Genomic DNA, 17793 nt, shown 5'->3' on the forward strand with positions numbered 1-17793 from the left:
GCTACAGTCATCAAGACAGCATGGTATTGGTACCAAAACAGACATATAGACCAATGGAACAGAATAGAGAGCCCAGAAATGAACCCACAAACTTTTGGTCAACTCATCTTCGACAAAGGAGGCAAGAATATACAATGGAATAAAGACAGTCTCTTCAGCAAATGGTGTTGGGAAAACTGGACAGCAGCATGTAAAACAATGAAGCTAGAACACTCCCTTACACCATATACAAAAATCAACTCAAAATGGATTAAAGACTTAAACATAAGACAAGATACAATAAACCTCCTAGAGGAAAACATAGGCAAAACATTATCTGACATACATCTCAAAAATTTTCTCCTAGAAGAAATAAAAGCAAGAATAAACAAATGGGACCTAATGAAACTTACAAGCTTCTGCACAGCAAAGGAAACCAGAAATAAAACAAGAAGAAAACCTACGGAATGGGAGAAAATTTTTGCAAGTGAAACCGACAAAGGCTTGATCTCCAGAATATATAAGCAGCTCATACGACTCAATAAGAAAAAAATAAACAACCCAATCCAAAAATGGGCAGAAGACCTAAACAAGCAATTCTCCAAGGAAGACATACAAATGATCAAAAAGCACATGAAAAAATGCTCCATATCATTAATTATCAGAGAAATGCAAATCGAAACTACAATGAGGTATCACCTCACACCAGTGAGAATGGCCGTCATTCAAAAATCCACAAATGACAAATGCTGGAGAGGCTGTGGAGAAAGGGGAACCCTCCTACACTGCTGGTGGGAATGCAGTTTGGTGCAGCCACTATGGAAAACAGTGTGGAGATTCCTCAAAAGACTAGGAATAGACTTACCCTATGACTCAGGAATCCCACTCCTGGGCTTGTATCCAGAAGGAAATCTACTTCAGGATGACACCTGCACCCCAATGTTCATAGCAGCACTATTTACAATAGCCAAAACATGGAAACAGCCTAAATGTCCATCAACAGGTGACTGGATAAAGAAGGTATGGTATATTTATACAATGGAATACTACTCAGCCATAAAAACCGACAACATAATGCCATTTGCAGCAACATGGATGCTCCTGGAGAATGTCATTCTAAGTGAAGTAAGCCAGAAAGAGAAAGAAAAATACCATATGAGATCGCTCATATGTGGAATCTAAAAAACAAAAACAAAAACAATCAAACAAAAACAAAGTGTAAATACAGGACAGAAATAGACTCACAGAGAATACAGACTTCTGGTTACCAGGGGGGTGGAGGGTGGGAAGGGATAGACTGGGATTTCAAAATTGTAGAATAGATAAACAAGATTACACTGTATAGCACAGGGAAATATACACAAAATGTTATGATAACTCACAGAGAAAAAAATGTGACAATGAGTGTGTATATGTCCATGAATGACTGAAAAATTGTGCTGAACACTGGAATTTGACACACTGTAAAATGATTATAAATCAATAAAAAATGTTAAAAAAAAAAACACTGGATTTTGGATTCAGAACTAAATTAAAGAAACTTTTCTGGGTTTATTACATGCCCAAAAACTGGGCAGACACAGCATACACACACACTCCAAAAAGACAAAAAAAAAAAAAAAAAAAACACACACACACAAATTTTCTCTCATCAGGCTTACCATTTGGTGAGAAAAATAAGCAAGAAACAATAAAGAAAAACAGTAATATAACCCAGTAAGTGGTAAAACATTCTGAAAAGAGAGGAAAGAGACTATTTTGAAGGTGAAAAAAAGGTAAGTTGATCACTGAGTTGGATGTTAAACAAGAGTTGTTTTCATTTGTTTATTTTTTGTTTTGTTTATTTTTTTCTTGATGAAAAGGAGTATATAATTGGCACAGGGAGCAAGTGCTCATGTGTGGCAAGGTGAAACCACTCGATGTTTTAGGAACACCAAGTTATTTCATAAGGCTGGAGTTTAGACACCAAGAAATGTGATTGTTGGTAAGGCTGTTCTACTTGAAATGGTCACTGTATTAGTCAGGTTCTCCGAGAATACATAAGATTTACTACAGGAATCAGATCCATGCAGTTATGGGGACCTGGAACTACTATAGTCTGCCTTTTGCAAAGTAAGAACCAGGAAAGCCAGTGGTATAATTCAGTCCATATCTAAAGTCTAGAGAATCAATAGCTCTGATGTTGAAAGCAGGAAAAGATAGGCACCTCAGGTCAAGAGAAAGGGTGAATTCACCCTTCCTTCACCTTTTTGTTCCATTCAGGCCCTAAACAGATGGGATGACACCTACCTGCACGGGTAAGGATGGACTTTACTCAGTCTACTGAATCAAATGTTGATCTTGTCCAGAAACACTCTTGCAGACACAGCCAGAAATCATGTTTTATCAGCTTTACTAGATAGCTTTACCAGCTATCTGGACACCCCCTGGTCCAGTGAAGTTAACATTTAAAATTAACCATCATCACCATTAGCCCCCAGACTTTTCACAGAACTACAGATACCTTGTCATTTAGGTTCTGGTTTAGATATTATAATTGCATTGAGATCTTCCCTGACACTCTAAAGCAAAATCATATCTGCTCCTCAGTGCTATCACATCACCTTATTTTACTTTCACTGTATTTTTTTTCACCCTATGTTTCTTTCATCATAAAATTTATGATTTCCTGATGGTTTTCTGTCATTTACATATTTATTTATTGTATGTATATTACCACTAAGAATATAAGTTCCATAAGAGCAGGGCCGTTATCTCTGTACTTACTGGAATAGGCTGAGGGACTAACCCAGAGATGTTATATGTAAATGAAGGCAACAGATGAGCACACGAAATTTCAATCGTCATTTAGGAGAGTGACTATTTTAAAAGTAAGCAAGCGAACAGATCTAAATCAGTACCAAAAGCTTAAGGAATGAAAAATATTAATTCCCCAAAGATCACAGTCTCATTTGGTAGATATTAAAATTCTATTAAAACATTGTATCTAGGTTATTTACCCAAAAAAGTAATACTAATGCATCTATTTTCAGGATGAATCAAAAAGATAAAGTTTGAGGAAAATAAATATTGTTACAGTGAAAGTAAAAAAGGTTTGATGCTAAAAGCTTAAACTGAAAATCCTCAACTGAGTTTCAAGGAAACTAGATACTTACCAATTTCTTAATGGATCAAAGAACTTTTCTCCTACAACCCTCAATACCCAGTAATAAGAAAGCATATAATTATCAATATTAGACTAATAGAAAACTAGCTATTCCATTAGTATCTACCTTTACAATTCTATAATTTTCTTTCAGGATTCACTCTAGAGAGACATTTGTCCTCTAATGCACAATGTTTTAAACATGTCTGCAAACTCTTTGATATTACTTCCATCAGGAAATAGAGTCTATGTTCCCTCCTTCTTTTGAATTGGGTGGGCTTATAATTTGCCTGCAGCTAACAGAATGGGATGGAAGTGACACCATATGAATTCGAGGTGAGGTTATAAAAAACAATGCAGCTTCTGTCTCACTGGAACACTCACTTGCAGAAATCTGAATTGCAATGTAAGGATCTAACCATTCTGAGGAAGTCATGATGTGAGGAAGCCCAAGACACATGTAGACACTACACGTAGATACACCATTCCAGAGTCCAAGTTAAGGTCCAAGATGACAGCTAAAATGAACCACCAGATTTGTGAAGACACCTCCTGGTGACAGTCACTCACCCTCAAATGTTAAGTCTCTACAACTGAAGCCCCAGATGTTACTAAACAGAGAAAATCTATCTCTGCTGTGACCTTCCTAAATTTTTAACCCACAGAATCAGTGACTGTAACAAAGTTGTTGTTTTAAGCCAATGAGTAATGAAGTAATTGTTATTCACTTGGGGCATACCTTGTTTTATTGTGCTTCACTTTACTGTGCTTCACAGATATTGTCTTTTTACAAATTGAACGTTTGTGGCAACTCTGCACCATCAGATAATGGTTAGCATTTTTTTAGCAGTAAAATATTTTTTAATTAAAGTAGGTGCATTTTTTAGACACAGTGCTATTGCACACTTCATAGACTATGGTACAGTGTAAACATAACTTTTATATGCACTGGGAAAATAAAAAATCTGTGTGACTTGCTTTATTGCAATGTTCACTTTATTGCAGTAGACCAAAATCAAATCCACAATATCTCCGTGCTATGCTTGTAATAGTGATCACTATGCAAACACTGTAAGTTTTATCAGCATGAACAAAGAGGTCCATATAATTATGGAGTGAAAAACAGATAATCCTTTAAGAATCCCACTCCTGGGCATATATCCAGAGGCAACTCTAATTCAAAAAGATACACAGTGTTCATAGCACCACTAGATACAATAGCCAAGACATGAAACAACCTAAATGTCCATTGACAGATGACTGGATAAAGAAATTGTGGTATATGTATATAATGGAATACTACTTAGCCATAAAAAAGAATAAAATAATGCCATTTGCAGCAACATGGATGGACTTGGAGATCGTCATTCTAAGTGAAGTAAGCCAGAAAGAGAAATGCCATATGATATCACTCATATGTGGAATTAAAAAAAAAAAAAAAGAACAAAAGAGGACACTAATAATGAATTAATCTACAAAACAGAAACAGACTCGCAGACATTGTGAACAGTCTTCTGGTTACTGGGGGAAAGGGGCTGGGAAGGGCTATATTTGGGAGTTTGAGGTTTGCAAATGTTAGCCACTATATATAAAGATAGATTTAAAAAAATTTCTTCTATATAGCACAAGGAACTACATTCAGTATCTTGTAATAACCTTTAATAAAAAATACGAATATATGCATGCATATGCATGACTGGGACATTGTGCTGTACACCAGAAACTGACACATTATAAGTGACTATACTTCAATTAAGGGAAAAAAAAAAAAAAGATCTCCATCACAAGAGCCTATCTTCAAATAGCCAGCTACTCATTAGAAGACACCATTTGGCCTGGAAGAACCCTACCATTGGGAAATTCTGAACAATTTACCATAGAGAGTATTATAGTGCTCTATAAAGCCAAGAACCATTTAGAAATTTTATGTGTTCAAGGACTTTAACTAAAAATAGAATTCTCTTTTCTACTTGGACTAAATTGGTAATTGTAAACCACTATCTCTACTACACATTTAATATTTTACTTCTAAGTATTTCAGCCTTTAAACTATGCTTCACAAGCACAGGAAGTGATGGTGTAAAACAAGAAAGCAAATAAACAAAAACAACAGATGATAAACTTTTTCTTATTAGAACTGTTTCAACCTAGAGAGAATGCTTCTCTAACAATTTGTATGGCTGGTTGAATTTATATGGACCAAGGTTGCTTACAAGGTATTTGGATTTAGATTAAAGATACCAGTGTAATTTCTGGTTAGACTGATTCCTTTTATGAAAGTAAAAACTTACTTTTGCCCAAAGGTGGACCCTAAAAAAGGTAGGTAAGTTTCAGTTCAGGTTCTATATGGTCCTGAAGAATGAAAAATTATCTCCACAACTTAGTCAATGTGATTAATTATTCTAGATGGATGACACAGCAAGTCCTTGAACAAGTCAGAATGTTCCCTTTTCTAACACAATGCAAAAATTACTAGATTTCAAAGATTATTTTGTGTTAGCATGTCACCCAAATATTAATAGATATTAATTATAATATAAATTCAGTATTATATACCTTAAATAAATTCTATTTGGATTTTGTCATTTAAATTTGAAAATACGTAATTTTTCATGAGTATTTAATTCACTTAAACAACTAGTTTCTAAATTCTTTGCAATGTGTTTAAGGGGATGTTAACAATTTTACTGAGTATTATGGACCAACACAAATACAATGTGAACCAAAAACAAAAACTGAAAATAGAATTTAAAATTTTCTAGTAGCTACATTTTAAAGGAAAAAGTAACAGGTAAAATTAATTTTTAAATGTATGTAATTTAACCCACCATATCCAAAATTCATTTTAACCTGTAATCAATAAAAAAAATTAACTTTAGCTTTTGAAGTAGATTATTTACTTTATACAAGCAGCATATCTCACTGTGAGCTAGCCTTGTTGGAAGCATTCAATAGCCAAGTGTGACTAGAGTGGACCATGTTGGAGAGCGCAGCTATGGAATACTACCTACTATGGAGCAAATCTCAGATTTAATGCATCCTCACTTCATTTCCCCCTTAATGGCAAGATTCTAATTCTTTCAAAAACCTCAAATAATAAGTACACATATTTGATATGGGCTCTTCTATGGTAAATAAAATAAATAATTTGTTATTTGAAATAAGCCTTTCTTTCTTCTCATTAGCTTTAATTCCAAATGCCTGTTACTTTAATTAGATATGCAGATTTAGGCAAAGCTTACCAAAACTAGAGAAAGACACACTAAATGTAATAAAGTAATGATTCTTTTGGCTAAACTGTCAGCTATGCAGAGGAATCTTTTCTGACCAACTTCTCTCACTGATCTCACCTTCCAATCCACCAGTCATTTCATTCATCATGTAGTCCTGCTTACATTTTTTCATTGTTCATACAACTATTTTAAAATATGCTATTTATTTAAACCAGTCCACCAGTTCATTGTTTCTCTCTGTTACTATAATAATGGTTCTGTGAGAGCAGGCACATTTCTTCCCTCATGCACCAATGCTGCTCATCATAGGTGCTCAATAAATATTTGTTCATCGAGTTAATAAATATCCTCATTGCATTTTAAAAGCATAGGCACCGTATAATGTAATTTACAGTGAGCAAATCAGCTGAAATATTGTTTATAAAGCTTCACCTGAGATTCACTGGCTTCTTAGGCTCTCTGTCAAGGAAACAATGCAATTTTTATGGTGGTTCATAGAGTAGAATGTCCAATCCTTTAAAAGCAAGAAACCCAGAGATGGAAAACTTCACATCTGTGATCCTAGGATAAGATAAAATCTTGTCCTTTTCCCCATCTACAGTCTGGCTAATACAATGCTATTAATCCAACACACAAACATGTTTCTTTCTTGCTATTGAAAAAGCCTCTCAAATTTAATTAAAGTCAATAAAGAAATTAAAAGCTTAATGAGAGCAAGAATCCTCTGAGTGTGTTCATGCTGTTATCAGCCTGTGATGTTGTAAAAGACAGGATTATGATTTTATTGCCAGACGACCAAAAGAGGAGAAAGGATAACAAGGAGACTTGTGAAAAAACCTCCTGGTGAGAGAAATCTCGGAGTGAAAACCTGTTGCGCTTAATCAAGTCAATGGATAAATTAAATACAAAAGAGGCGATTTCTGAGCATAACTGCCTATTGTTTAAAGTAAAGATGGGGAAATACCTTAAGACTGACCTAAATAAGACTGAATACAATATGAAACTTTGCAGGAAACACTGGGACACCATCCCTTCCCAAGTAATCTCTAAGTGATTAGAATTGGCCTGGATCAGAATGTAAGTATTTTTATTATTTCTCTTTAAGAATGACTATTATATGAACTAGAAATTCACTACAAACTCCTAACTTTTTGCACTCAGATTAAGACCATCCCTCAGCAGTTATCAAAACTTCATCAACAGTGGTCAGGAGAGAGATGTGTGAACTTTCCCTGCCTCCTCACTGCCTTCAGAAGTCAGATAGAGGGTCCCCCAGATACCCACCAGCTATCACCATTTCTACCTGCTATGAAGTATCCTTTGTTATTGTTTATTTCAGGTCACCCTAAGAAGTCTCTGACTTCACCTCTCATTTCCTACATTTCACCCCCTTAGGCTCTGGGCATCTTCTGTTTAGTCCCCTCTCCCAGCTGTCCCTGGTTCCTACATTTGCTCACTGTGCTCTGGAATTCATGGTGCATCATCTTCAAAATCCCTAGTCCCTCAAACTCAACTATGAATGTTCCCCTTCATCTTGCTCAAAGGACCTCTGAATCTTTCTGAAGATAGCGCTTTCCCAGTGCATCACTGTGTTTTCTCCCTCTTTCTTCACACTCTTGGGCCTAGTGTTGGGCTAAGGGTTCTGTTTATGCTTCATCTCCAGCGCCAGATTATTTCCTCTTCCTTCTCTCTAAAATGCTCTACTTTGAATCATGTCATCAGATACCACCTCATACTCCTCCTCCTTATAGTCAGCTCCTATTTCTCTTGGCCTCCTCGTTTATTAAAGATTTTACTTTCTTTTTCAGTCACTTTCTCAAAGACCTCTCCAGTCGTAAATCTTGGTGATAACAATTTATAGGAGATGATTTTTCTAATACTCTAATTTCATAGTACTTTGAAATCTTCTCCTCCAAAGACCCTGCCCTCCAGCCCATCTCAGCCAAGTTCTCATGGACATACATATAGCAGTAACTTTCCTTATTCACAAGTTCAGACATTTATTTTCTGATCACTTACAACTCTCTTTATAGTCTCCAGAGGGTACTTTAATTCCAGCAAGAATAACTGAATTCCAACAATTTTTTCTCCCCACACAGAGAGAGAGGGGCAGGCACGCAAGACTTGACAAGACTGGTCTCATGTTAAATGTTTGTATGTGAACCTTAAGTAATGCATTAATACTGCCTGCTGCTTGTGTTCAGTTCCCTGCCCTTACAGACAACTGTGCTGTGCCTTTTCTCTCTTTAAACCTCCAATACATTCTCCCTCAATTACATTCTCAGTTAACTATCCTGTTTCTCACTTCACTGAGAAAATCAAAGCAACTAGAAAGGTGCTCCATAAAATTCTCACCCTCCTAACAATTTCTCTACCCATTTAGTCTGTCTTTCATCCTAATGATCCTAATAATATAGAAGAGATGTTAGCTCTCTCACCTAAGGCCTCCTGCATGTGAACCAGACCCCCATGGCTTCTCACTTGCTCAGGGATATCTCTCTCAGCATCAGCTGACTCTCTCCACCAGAATGTTCCCATATCCACCTTCCTCAAGCTACCTCTTCTTTTTTTTTTTGCTCTCCTTTACAAAAAAAAAAAAAAAAAAAAAATACTTTGAGACAAATTCTATGCTCATTGTTTTCAGCCTTTCTTCTACTTTCACTAGGTTTTCATTCCTACCAATGACAGTTCTCCAGCCTCATATTACAAGAGAAGCAGGTGATTACCTTGGTGACCACCTTGGTGACCAACACTGAAGTATCCCAATCTTTGGTTCTTGGATTTCTTCATTTCTCTTTCTGATCCACTCTCTTGGTGACTGTAGCCTGACTCATGACTTTAAATCCTAAGATAAATACCCAACTGCTTACTGAGTATCTCCACTGTGAAGTTTAATTGGCATCGCAAAATTAACTTGTTCAAAGCAGAATCTTCAATTTCCTACTAGATATGTTTCACCTTGTGCCTTCCTAATTTCAGTGGAGACTACTCTATCCTTTTGGTTATTCATACCAGAAAATGGAGTCATTCATGACCCTATCTCATATTGCGCATCTGATTCACAAACTTACCTTGTCGAGTATACCTTCAAATTACATCTGGATTCTGACCATTTTTCACCTTTCCCACTGCCACTGTCCTGCTCCAAAATGGATTATTTCAACTGCCCCTAACTGTCTCCCTACTTTGACCTTTGCCATCAGTCTTCAGTGTATTCTCAACAGCCAGAACGATCCTATTAAAATTCAACCAATAGCCTTTAACACCTATACTTAAAATTCTCCACTGTTTCCCCACTTCATTCAAACTAACTCATTTCAAAATCCACATGAGGTACATTCAAACATTAGCATCATTTTACAGGCTAAAAAATAGGCTCCAACAATGAGAATAACACGCTCAAAGTTATAGGCTAGTTTAGTGGTTGTAACTGACTCTTAGGAGTTCCGGTTTCAGAATTGAATCCCTATTTTCAGCCATTATGATTAACTGAAGAAAATAGTTTTAAAAACCAACAAGATCCTAAAGCCTCCACTTGTCTGGCTCTGTGGCAGACTTTCTCTGCTACTATTCTTCCCTTTGCTCACTCCTCCTGCCACCCTAATCCCACTGCTATTCCTTGAACTGTTCAGTCAAACTGAAACACACTTCCTTCTAACTTTCCTTGCTTCTTAGTTCACATGTCCATTTGGCACTTCAAGTTTTCTGTTCTTCCCGCTGCTGATTTCTGTGTCGTTCTCTGCTATGTGCCATGTCTTCTCTGCCACGAAAACTGTTCTCATTGTCCATTTAGTAAGTGATACCAAGATGGTGGGGTAGCATTTGCTGTTGCTGCCTGTCAGGGCTCTGGCTCCAGAAAGCCAGTACACCAGACAATTAATTTCTAAGACTGAGGGCTAAATCTACAGACCTTTCAAACAAGGTCTCCGAGCTCTTTCCCATTCTTAAGGTCTTTGCATTTGCCATTCTCTCTACCTGGAATGTTCTAGCTAGCACTGCTAGCCCCAGATCAGCATTTATGTCTCTGCTCATATGTTACCTGTTCAGGGAAGTTTCTCTGACCACTCTAGCCAACAGAGCCATCATCACTCTCTAGCCACTCTACCCTGTCACCCTGTTTTATTTTCCTCACGGTAAAATATTTGAAAATTTCTCATTCACTTATGTCCACACACATTGATTACCTCCTCTGACTAGAAAGTAAGCTCCATTAGCAAGAATCTTGTTCACTTTGATTTCCCACCACCTACATCAAGAGCCTTCACTAAGAAAGCGATCAATAAATATTTTTTAAATGCATGGATAAATCAGTATTTTTGTCTCTCTTGATTTTAATGGGTAAAAAAACAGCAATCAGTAGGGCAGTTTCTGCATTTTGTCTGAACTTCAAAATTGGTAGAGAAACATTTACTCATTCTCTATTATAGTTAGTATATGTATACTAAGGTTTATTCCCAAATTTTCATAGTAGGATATAAATAAGACAGGTATAATTTTAGTAATTCCTCTAAGACAAGTACTCAACAGTCTTATTTTTAGTCTCTTAGTCTTAGCCTTTAGTAGTATAAATTTTCTAAGAGCAGTAGTTTGCTGTTTGTAGTCATATATACACACACATAAATACATACATGTATATACATGCATACACACAAACCACACTTTTAATTACTTTTGGATCACTTAGAACAGTCCCCTTCCCATACGGTTATTTGGCAAAATGTTGTTTGTTTTCTTACAGTTCAAGGTTAGATGAGAAGAAGCAAGCTGTCAAGCCAGCAAACAGACCACACAAGAGAAATATGGGTATTAATAAACGCCATAATTCATACCCTGACACCTTGGCATGTCATGCCCCAGAAAATCAGAAGGGCATTCTTTGTTCACAAGGAAGATACTAAAGCTCTAATCCTCTACAAGTTGATCTGTGGATGGAAACCTGGCACTCACTGCAATATATGTGGGTGACAAAACAAACCAAAAGTCAACGCTCAGCACATAACATTCAAAGGAATAGAATGTGACGTGTAAACCTCTATTTCTTAAACATGACAATATTATTAATTTCAAAGTTGCACCAGCCTTAATAATAATAATAGTAGTAAGGATGTTAACATGGATCAATAAAAAACAATTACTTAATTTCCTTTTTACTTACTCTGATTCTCTTTTTTCACCCTGATTTAGCTAATTCTTGTGCTATAAGGCTCTACGTGAATGATGATCTTTAAAATCATTTTTAAAATATTTTTAGACATAAAATAGAATATGACTTATCCCAGAGAAAGGAAAAACTTATATTCACACAGAAACCCACATGTAATGTTCATAACAGCTTTATTCACAACAACCAAAGACTGAAAATAATCTAGATATCCTTTAATGGAGAAATGGTTAAGCAGACTGTGGTACAACCATACTATGCAATAACATTCAGCCGTAAAGAGGAATCAACTATCAATACATGCAATTTGTTGCATCTCCAGGGAATTAAACAGAGTTAAAAAAAAAAAATCAGCACTGTCAGGGTTACCTATTGCATGATTCCACTTACACAGCACTCTTATCATGACAATATTTTAGAAGAAAGAAGGGAAGAGATTAGTGATTACTAGAAGGTAGGGGACATAAGGAAGGTGGGTCTGGCTATAAAACACAAGCAACAGGAAGGACTCTTGTGGTAATGGAAATGTTCTGTGTATTAAACATATTACTGTCAATAACCTGGTTGTGATTTTGTAATATAATTTTGCAAGATGTTGCTTTGGGGGAAACCGGGTGAAGGACACACGGGTTTCTCTGTGTTAGTTCTTACAACTGCATGCAAATCTGTAATTATCCCAAAATAAAAATAATGTAAAATGTGACAAATACTGAGATTGATATTATCTCTCATTAAAGCATGAAAACCTGAAAATAAACTCTTTTAGAGTATTTATATTTTTCTTCAACTTCATCCTGTCAGACCAATGTTTTAGACCATATATTAACAAGACAAATACTGATTCAAAACTAATGGTAAGCATTTAAGTACTTAAGACTAGGCTGTATTTCATTTCCAAAATTTTACTCCTTTTGCTAGAGGTGCGTCAAATACACGTGACTGGTACTGGCACATCAGTTCTATCGCCTCACATTCAGACGGCCCAGGGCAGTGGGATCTTTCGAGTTGGAAATTTTGTGTTTAAATATTGTTTCTGATCTTTCTGTAAGTTTTCTATTTTTTTTTCCTAGCATTTTAACATTTTTAATTTCAGGATAGCTGTTCCAAGAAAGAAGGTGTTTAGCATTTGAAATTTTCCAACAAGATTACGAGTTCCAGTACCTTCTTAGTAATAACATAATCTACAGAAAATAATTTTCCTGCTCTGTGATTGTCTCCTTGGCCATATAATGGGGCTGATACTTACCTCTTAGGTTTACCAAGAGGAGAAGCGGGAATGCTCACTTCTGACACATGACAAGTGATCATTTTATTGATCATTAACACATCCCTTCAACAAATATTTTCTATACGCCAGACGTTTATCAATAAGCAAGCATTCTGGCTCCCCTAAAAGGTATCTTCTACTGGAAAAAATGAGCAGCAAAGGTTTAAATAAATAAATACACCAGGTGGTGATAAGTACTGTAAAAAATAAAACAGGTTAATGGGGAAAACAGTGCCTGCAGAAGAGGAACAATCTACTTTCCTCAGCCCTTTAATACTGGACATTCCACTTACAAACACAGATAATGTAATGCAATAAACATGCTATGATCATTTTTATAAAATTTTCATTGACTAAATGTCCTTACCTTAAGAAGTTCTTCAAAAGATTCCAAAAGATGATTTCCCTGGTGTGGAAAAAAAATTATTAAAATTAGAAATAACGAGTATTACATTGTATGATATTTAGGTTTCATTTTCAAATTCAGATTTTATTTTTTCACCTTAACCATACTTAATCAAATAAGAACACTGTCACCCTTTGAACAGTCAGAACACTTTTAGATTTATTGTAACAATACTGGCCTATTACCAAGTAAAAAAAGTACAGCAACCATACAGGGTGAAGATCCTCACAGTTTCCATGTCTAATACTAATCATTTAACTTGCATTGGTCTCAGTGTCCTCTTAACATCATGGAATTTGCTTCAGCTAAACTACAGCATATCTAAAATTCTAACTATGTTCAAAGCTAAGCCAAAGTAATTTTAACTAGTTTAAAGAAAAATTTTATACATGTTAATTTTGAGATGCTAATTGCACACATACACACACAGTATCAAGTTGTATTTCATGTATCTCATGTTTAAATTGGAATTTGAAGTTATCGAGTAATTTGCAACTATTTAATTTCAATCAAGAGAAGAACATATTTTCCTTATACTTTAATATTCTAAACACTGGAAGCCTGAGATGAAACAGAAGAAAGACAACTAATTTGTCCCTGAGTGATTTAAATGCTTTTAAAAGAAACTTTCACTCAGAAAATATTTCTCCACGATTACTTTTTTCAATCCTTACCATGTTTTTTCCACTGCCATACTTCAATTTAAATTTGGAGTACCAACTTAGAATTGAGCAAAAGCAATAGATTTCCAAAATCAGAGGCTGCTGTGAAGCACTTTCAATAGGGAAGAAAAACAAATGAATTACAGCCAGCATTAGGCTCTGGAATTGAAATTACAAGCACTCTGAGGAATAATTATAGTATGTGGTCCAAGGATCCTGCTGCTCAGGTCCATTAACATTGCAGACCCTGCTGAATTATGAAAATATTCCTAAGATCTAACATTTTTACAAAAAGATGCCAAAACCAAATCCCCGAAATACTCCCTCGATAAATTTAAAAAGGTTATATAAAGCTCAATATTTATATTGTAGTCTTAAGAAAACTTTAAGAGATACAGATATATTTCACATGTTAAAAATGGTGAAATGTCTGGCATTAAAATGAACAGGCAGAACAACTGAAAACTCCATTAAATAGATCTGATTTTAAATTCCATCACCAACAGAAAATGACTCTGGTACTCCCAAAGTAATAAAGCACAGAGTTCTTTCTGTGCAGCTCAAGAATGCAGACCTGGGGCAGGTGAAAGTTACAGAAAGGTTGATTTCATCTTAATACAAGGAGGGGAAAATGCTTCATGAGAAAGAGCGCTTCCAGTGACTAAACGCATTAAATAGAAGATAGATAGCTTTGTGTCAGCCATTCCAGAAAAAGTTTCTGACTAGAGGGTCTCAACACTTTTTTTAGCCCCACACTTAAGATTGTAAAATTCTATGCTTCTGTAACCTCTGTAGTGACCTTGTAAGAAAATCTGAGATGCAAAACACATCTGTTCATACTCTTTAAATGTAAGTCCCTATCAAGCATTTCTTTAAAAACTTGCTATTCTCTTCATGAATGTATCATAATCACTTACCAGTAGACCCTCACCTTTGGAATTTCCTAAGTTTCAAACATGCTTTCCCTACCCTGTTTCCTAGTAATTCTTGGGTATACTGTAGGTCCTAGCTCTGTATTACCTTCTCCAGGAATTCTTTCCTGTCCCTCCTCCACTATGGAGACTAGGTTAGGTGCCCTTCTGAGTATCCACGGAACATGCACCCACCCCCACAGCACTGTTCTTCATGCTGTGTTGTACCAATTTCCCTCATTAGAATGTAGGCTCCTATAGGCAGTAGCTATGATTACAATTAAATGTATCTAAAAACTAGTCTTGTGAAAGCACCAGCTCCAGAATGCTGGTATGACTTTAAAAAGGTTTTTTGAGATAAATCTGGGGAAAGCTGGTGATGCAGAAGTTAAGCAAATTTATTTACTGAAGGACATCATGGAGCCATGAAAGTATTTTATATTCTGTGAATTTATTAAGAGGGTAAGTGGATGCAGAATTTCTCACCACTATTTTGCCTCAGATTCATTTTGTTTTCATGGAGCATCTTATAAGTCTAGGGTTCCTTCTCATTTATTTTAGAGAACACTGAATTATTTCATTCAGCAGTTCCCTGGATAGTATCTGGCACAGAGTAGGCATATAAGAAAAACTAATTATATTAGTTATTAAAGTGTATAACTGAAAACAAGATTATACTATATAGCACAGGGAAATATATCCAAGATCTTGTGGTAGCTCACAGTGAAAAAAAAAAATGTGATAATGAATATATGTATGTTCATGTATAACTGAAAAATCGTGCTCTACACTGGAATTTGACACAACATTGTAAAATGACTATAACTCAGTAAAAAAAAAGTTAAATAAAAAGTAATAATAAATAATAATAAAGTGTAAACTAATTGGCTTTCAGTTGTCTTGATAAATGTTACTCTACCTACCCCAAATTATTTGCTAGATTAAGGGAACTTTGTGATCATATTTTTTTTTATTCTGATTACAGGAATCCTATTTCTGGTACACTTAATCATGTAACTTCTGTCAGAATAACTCAGGAGCTGGAGACATTATATCTACATGAGGCTGTATGTTTCATCATTATACAGCACAAATTCTTTTTCATTGAACGTGCTGAATGCTCCTAGCATTAGTGCACTGATTGGAGTGCTTCCTTTTCAAACAACCAACAAAAGTTTGCACTTTCTTCTACACAACACTTCATATGGATTCCTCTTAGGTTTCTCCCATCTGAGCTAAACATCTCCATTCTCTTATGCCTACTGCAGCACGGTTTCCAGGATTTTCAAGTTGACAGCGATCTTATTATATAATTTTAGTTTATTGATTCTGATATATTCTTTCAAAGTGCACTTCAAGTCAAGGTAAGACAGAATTTTAATGTTTTGGAAAGATGCCATGGCTCACTCTTGTGTTCTTTATTTCACTCACATTACTCCTGTTGCCCAGAATGCTTTTTCTTCTTCCCTTCACCTTTTCAAACATTATTTACCCTTTGAGATAAAGCACAATCCACTGCATGCCCAACTACTTTAGCTGAAATTTCTTCCCTCCTGCTCTCAGACATATCATTTAAGACTCACAGTCTACTGTCACAATTCAGCTTCCGGATTTTCTGTATTATTCACTGAGGTTCCATGTGTACTCTTCCTCATCACTAAGAAGTTATAAGAATCGTGAGGGCACATACTTTACTTTCTATTTCTCTAGAGCACTTCGTAGGGTGCTCACATACATGAAAACTATTGATTAACCAGTTGCCTGAAAAATGTCAATACACATCTAAATGCAGATTTTTACAGATTTTTACTTCATGGCCCTCATGAAGTCCCTTGCTCCCTGGCATTTAGAGGGCTCAGGTAAATGGCACCAGGCCAGACATGGTCAGTTGGTATGTGGAGTGCTTTCTGCCCTTCCTGTCTTCTCTTCACTGGGAGGATGGTGTGCAGAAAGCCTGAAAATGACGCCTAGGTTCTCTCACCCAGTTCCCTAGTTGGCTCTATAAATGGGAAGTACTGGTAGGAATTTAGAAGGCAGAAACAAAACAAAAGTCACTCTGTTTTCAGCTCTCAAAGTAGCAGGAAGACAACTCCTAGGGAAGTGCAGACTCCAACAGGTTTAGGTACCCAGAGCGAAGGTGGAAGCAAACCCATGTTAGCAGCAGTGCTGCAGCTGAGCTGTGCCCAGGCAGGAGCAGTTCCCTGATTTGAGGTAACACCCACTCTTCCCCTTTCCTGCCCATCTATCACTTTTCTAAATGTTTCTCTGCATTCAGAAACTCTCAGGGCGTACAAATGGCCAATAAAAACATGAAAAGCCATCCAGGAGATACAAATTATAACCACAGTGAAGTACAACTTAATCATCACCTGAGTAGACACTCAGAAAAGACAGTAATAAAAGGAAGAAAACAGTAAGTGTTGACAAGGATGCAGAGCAACCAGAATTCTCCCACACAGCTGGTGGGAATGTAAACCTGTACAGCCTCTTCGAGAACCTATTTGTCCACCTGCGACTGAAGGTGAACACGTGCAATCTCTATGACTCATGAATTCCTTCTCTAGGGATACATTCATCCTAAATGTGGGCAGATTTTACCCAAAGAACATTTAATTGAATGTTCATAGAATACTATTGGTAGTAGCTGTAACCTGGATATGACCCAAATCTTCATCAACAAGAGAAGGATAAACTGAGGTATGTGCACATAAGGCGATACTATACAGCAATGATGACTGTCTAGGATTACTGTATGTGCAACAATACGAATGAATCACATACTGATGTCAGCTGCAGGAGTCATATTATCAAAGTGCACATACTGTATTAGCCCTTCTATATAAAATAAAAACAAAAGAATTCTCTGCTGTAAGAAGAATAATTGACTACCTTTGGGGGAAAGGAAAAGAGGGTCTACTAGGACATCAGGGATGACATTTCTCTATTGGGTGCTACTGACAGGGATATTAAGATTGGCGAAAATTCACAGGTGTACAGAAAAGTCACGTATTATACCTCAATACGTTTTC

The 17793-nt window shown here is 36.1% G+C and overlaps 1 long non-coding RNA gene across 1 annotated transcript in view; it reads right to left on the reverse strand.

The window, feature by feature from the left end:
* Nucleotides 1–13194, reverse strand: part of LOC116659003 — a 376226-nt gene extending 363032 nt beyond the window's left edge. Inside the window, exon 1 of the long non-coding RNA XR_004314261.1 lies at nucleotides 13153–13194. This is a non-coding gene — a long non-coding RNA (uncharacterized LOC116659003). The remainder of the gene's footprint in view (nucleotides 1–13152) is intronic.
* Nucleotides 13195–17793: the final 4599 nt, after the last annotated feature.

This window comes from Camelus ferus, chromosome 22 (assembly GCF_009834535.1).
Source record: "Camelus ferus isolate YT-003-E chromosome 22, BCGSAC_Cfer_1.0, whole genome shotgun sequence".
Lineage (NCBI taxonomy): Eukaryota > Metazoa > Chordata > Mammalia > Artiodactyla > Camelidae > Camelus > Camelus ferus.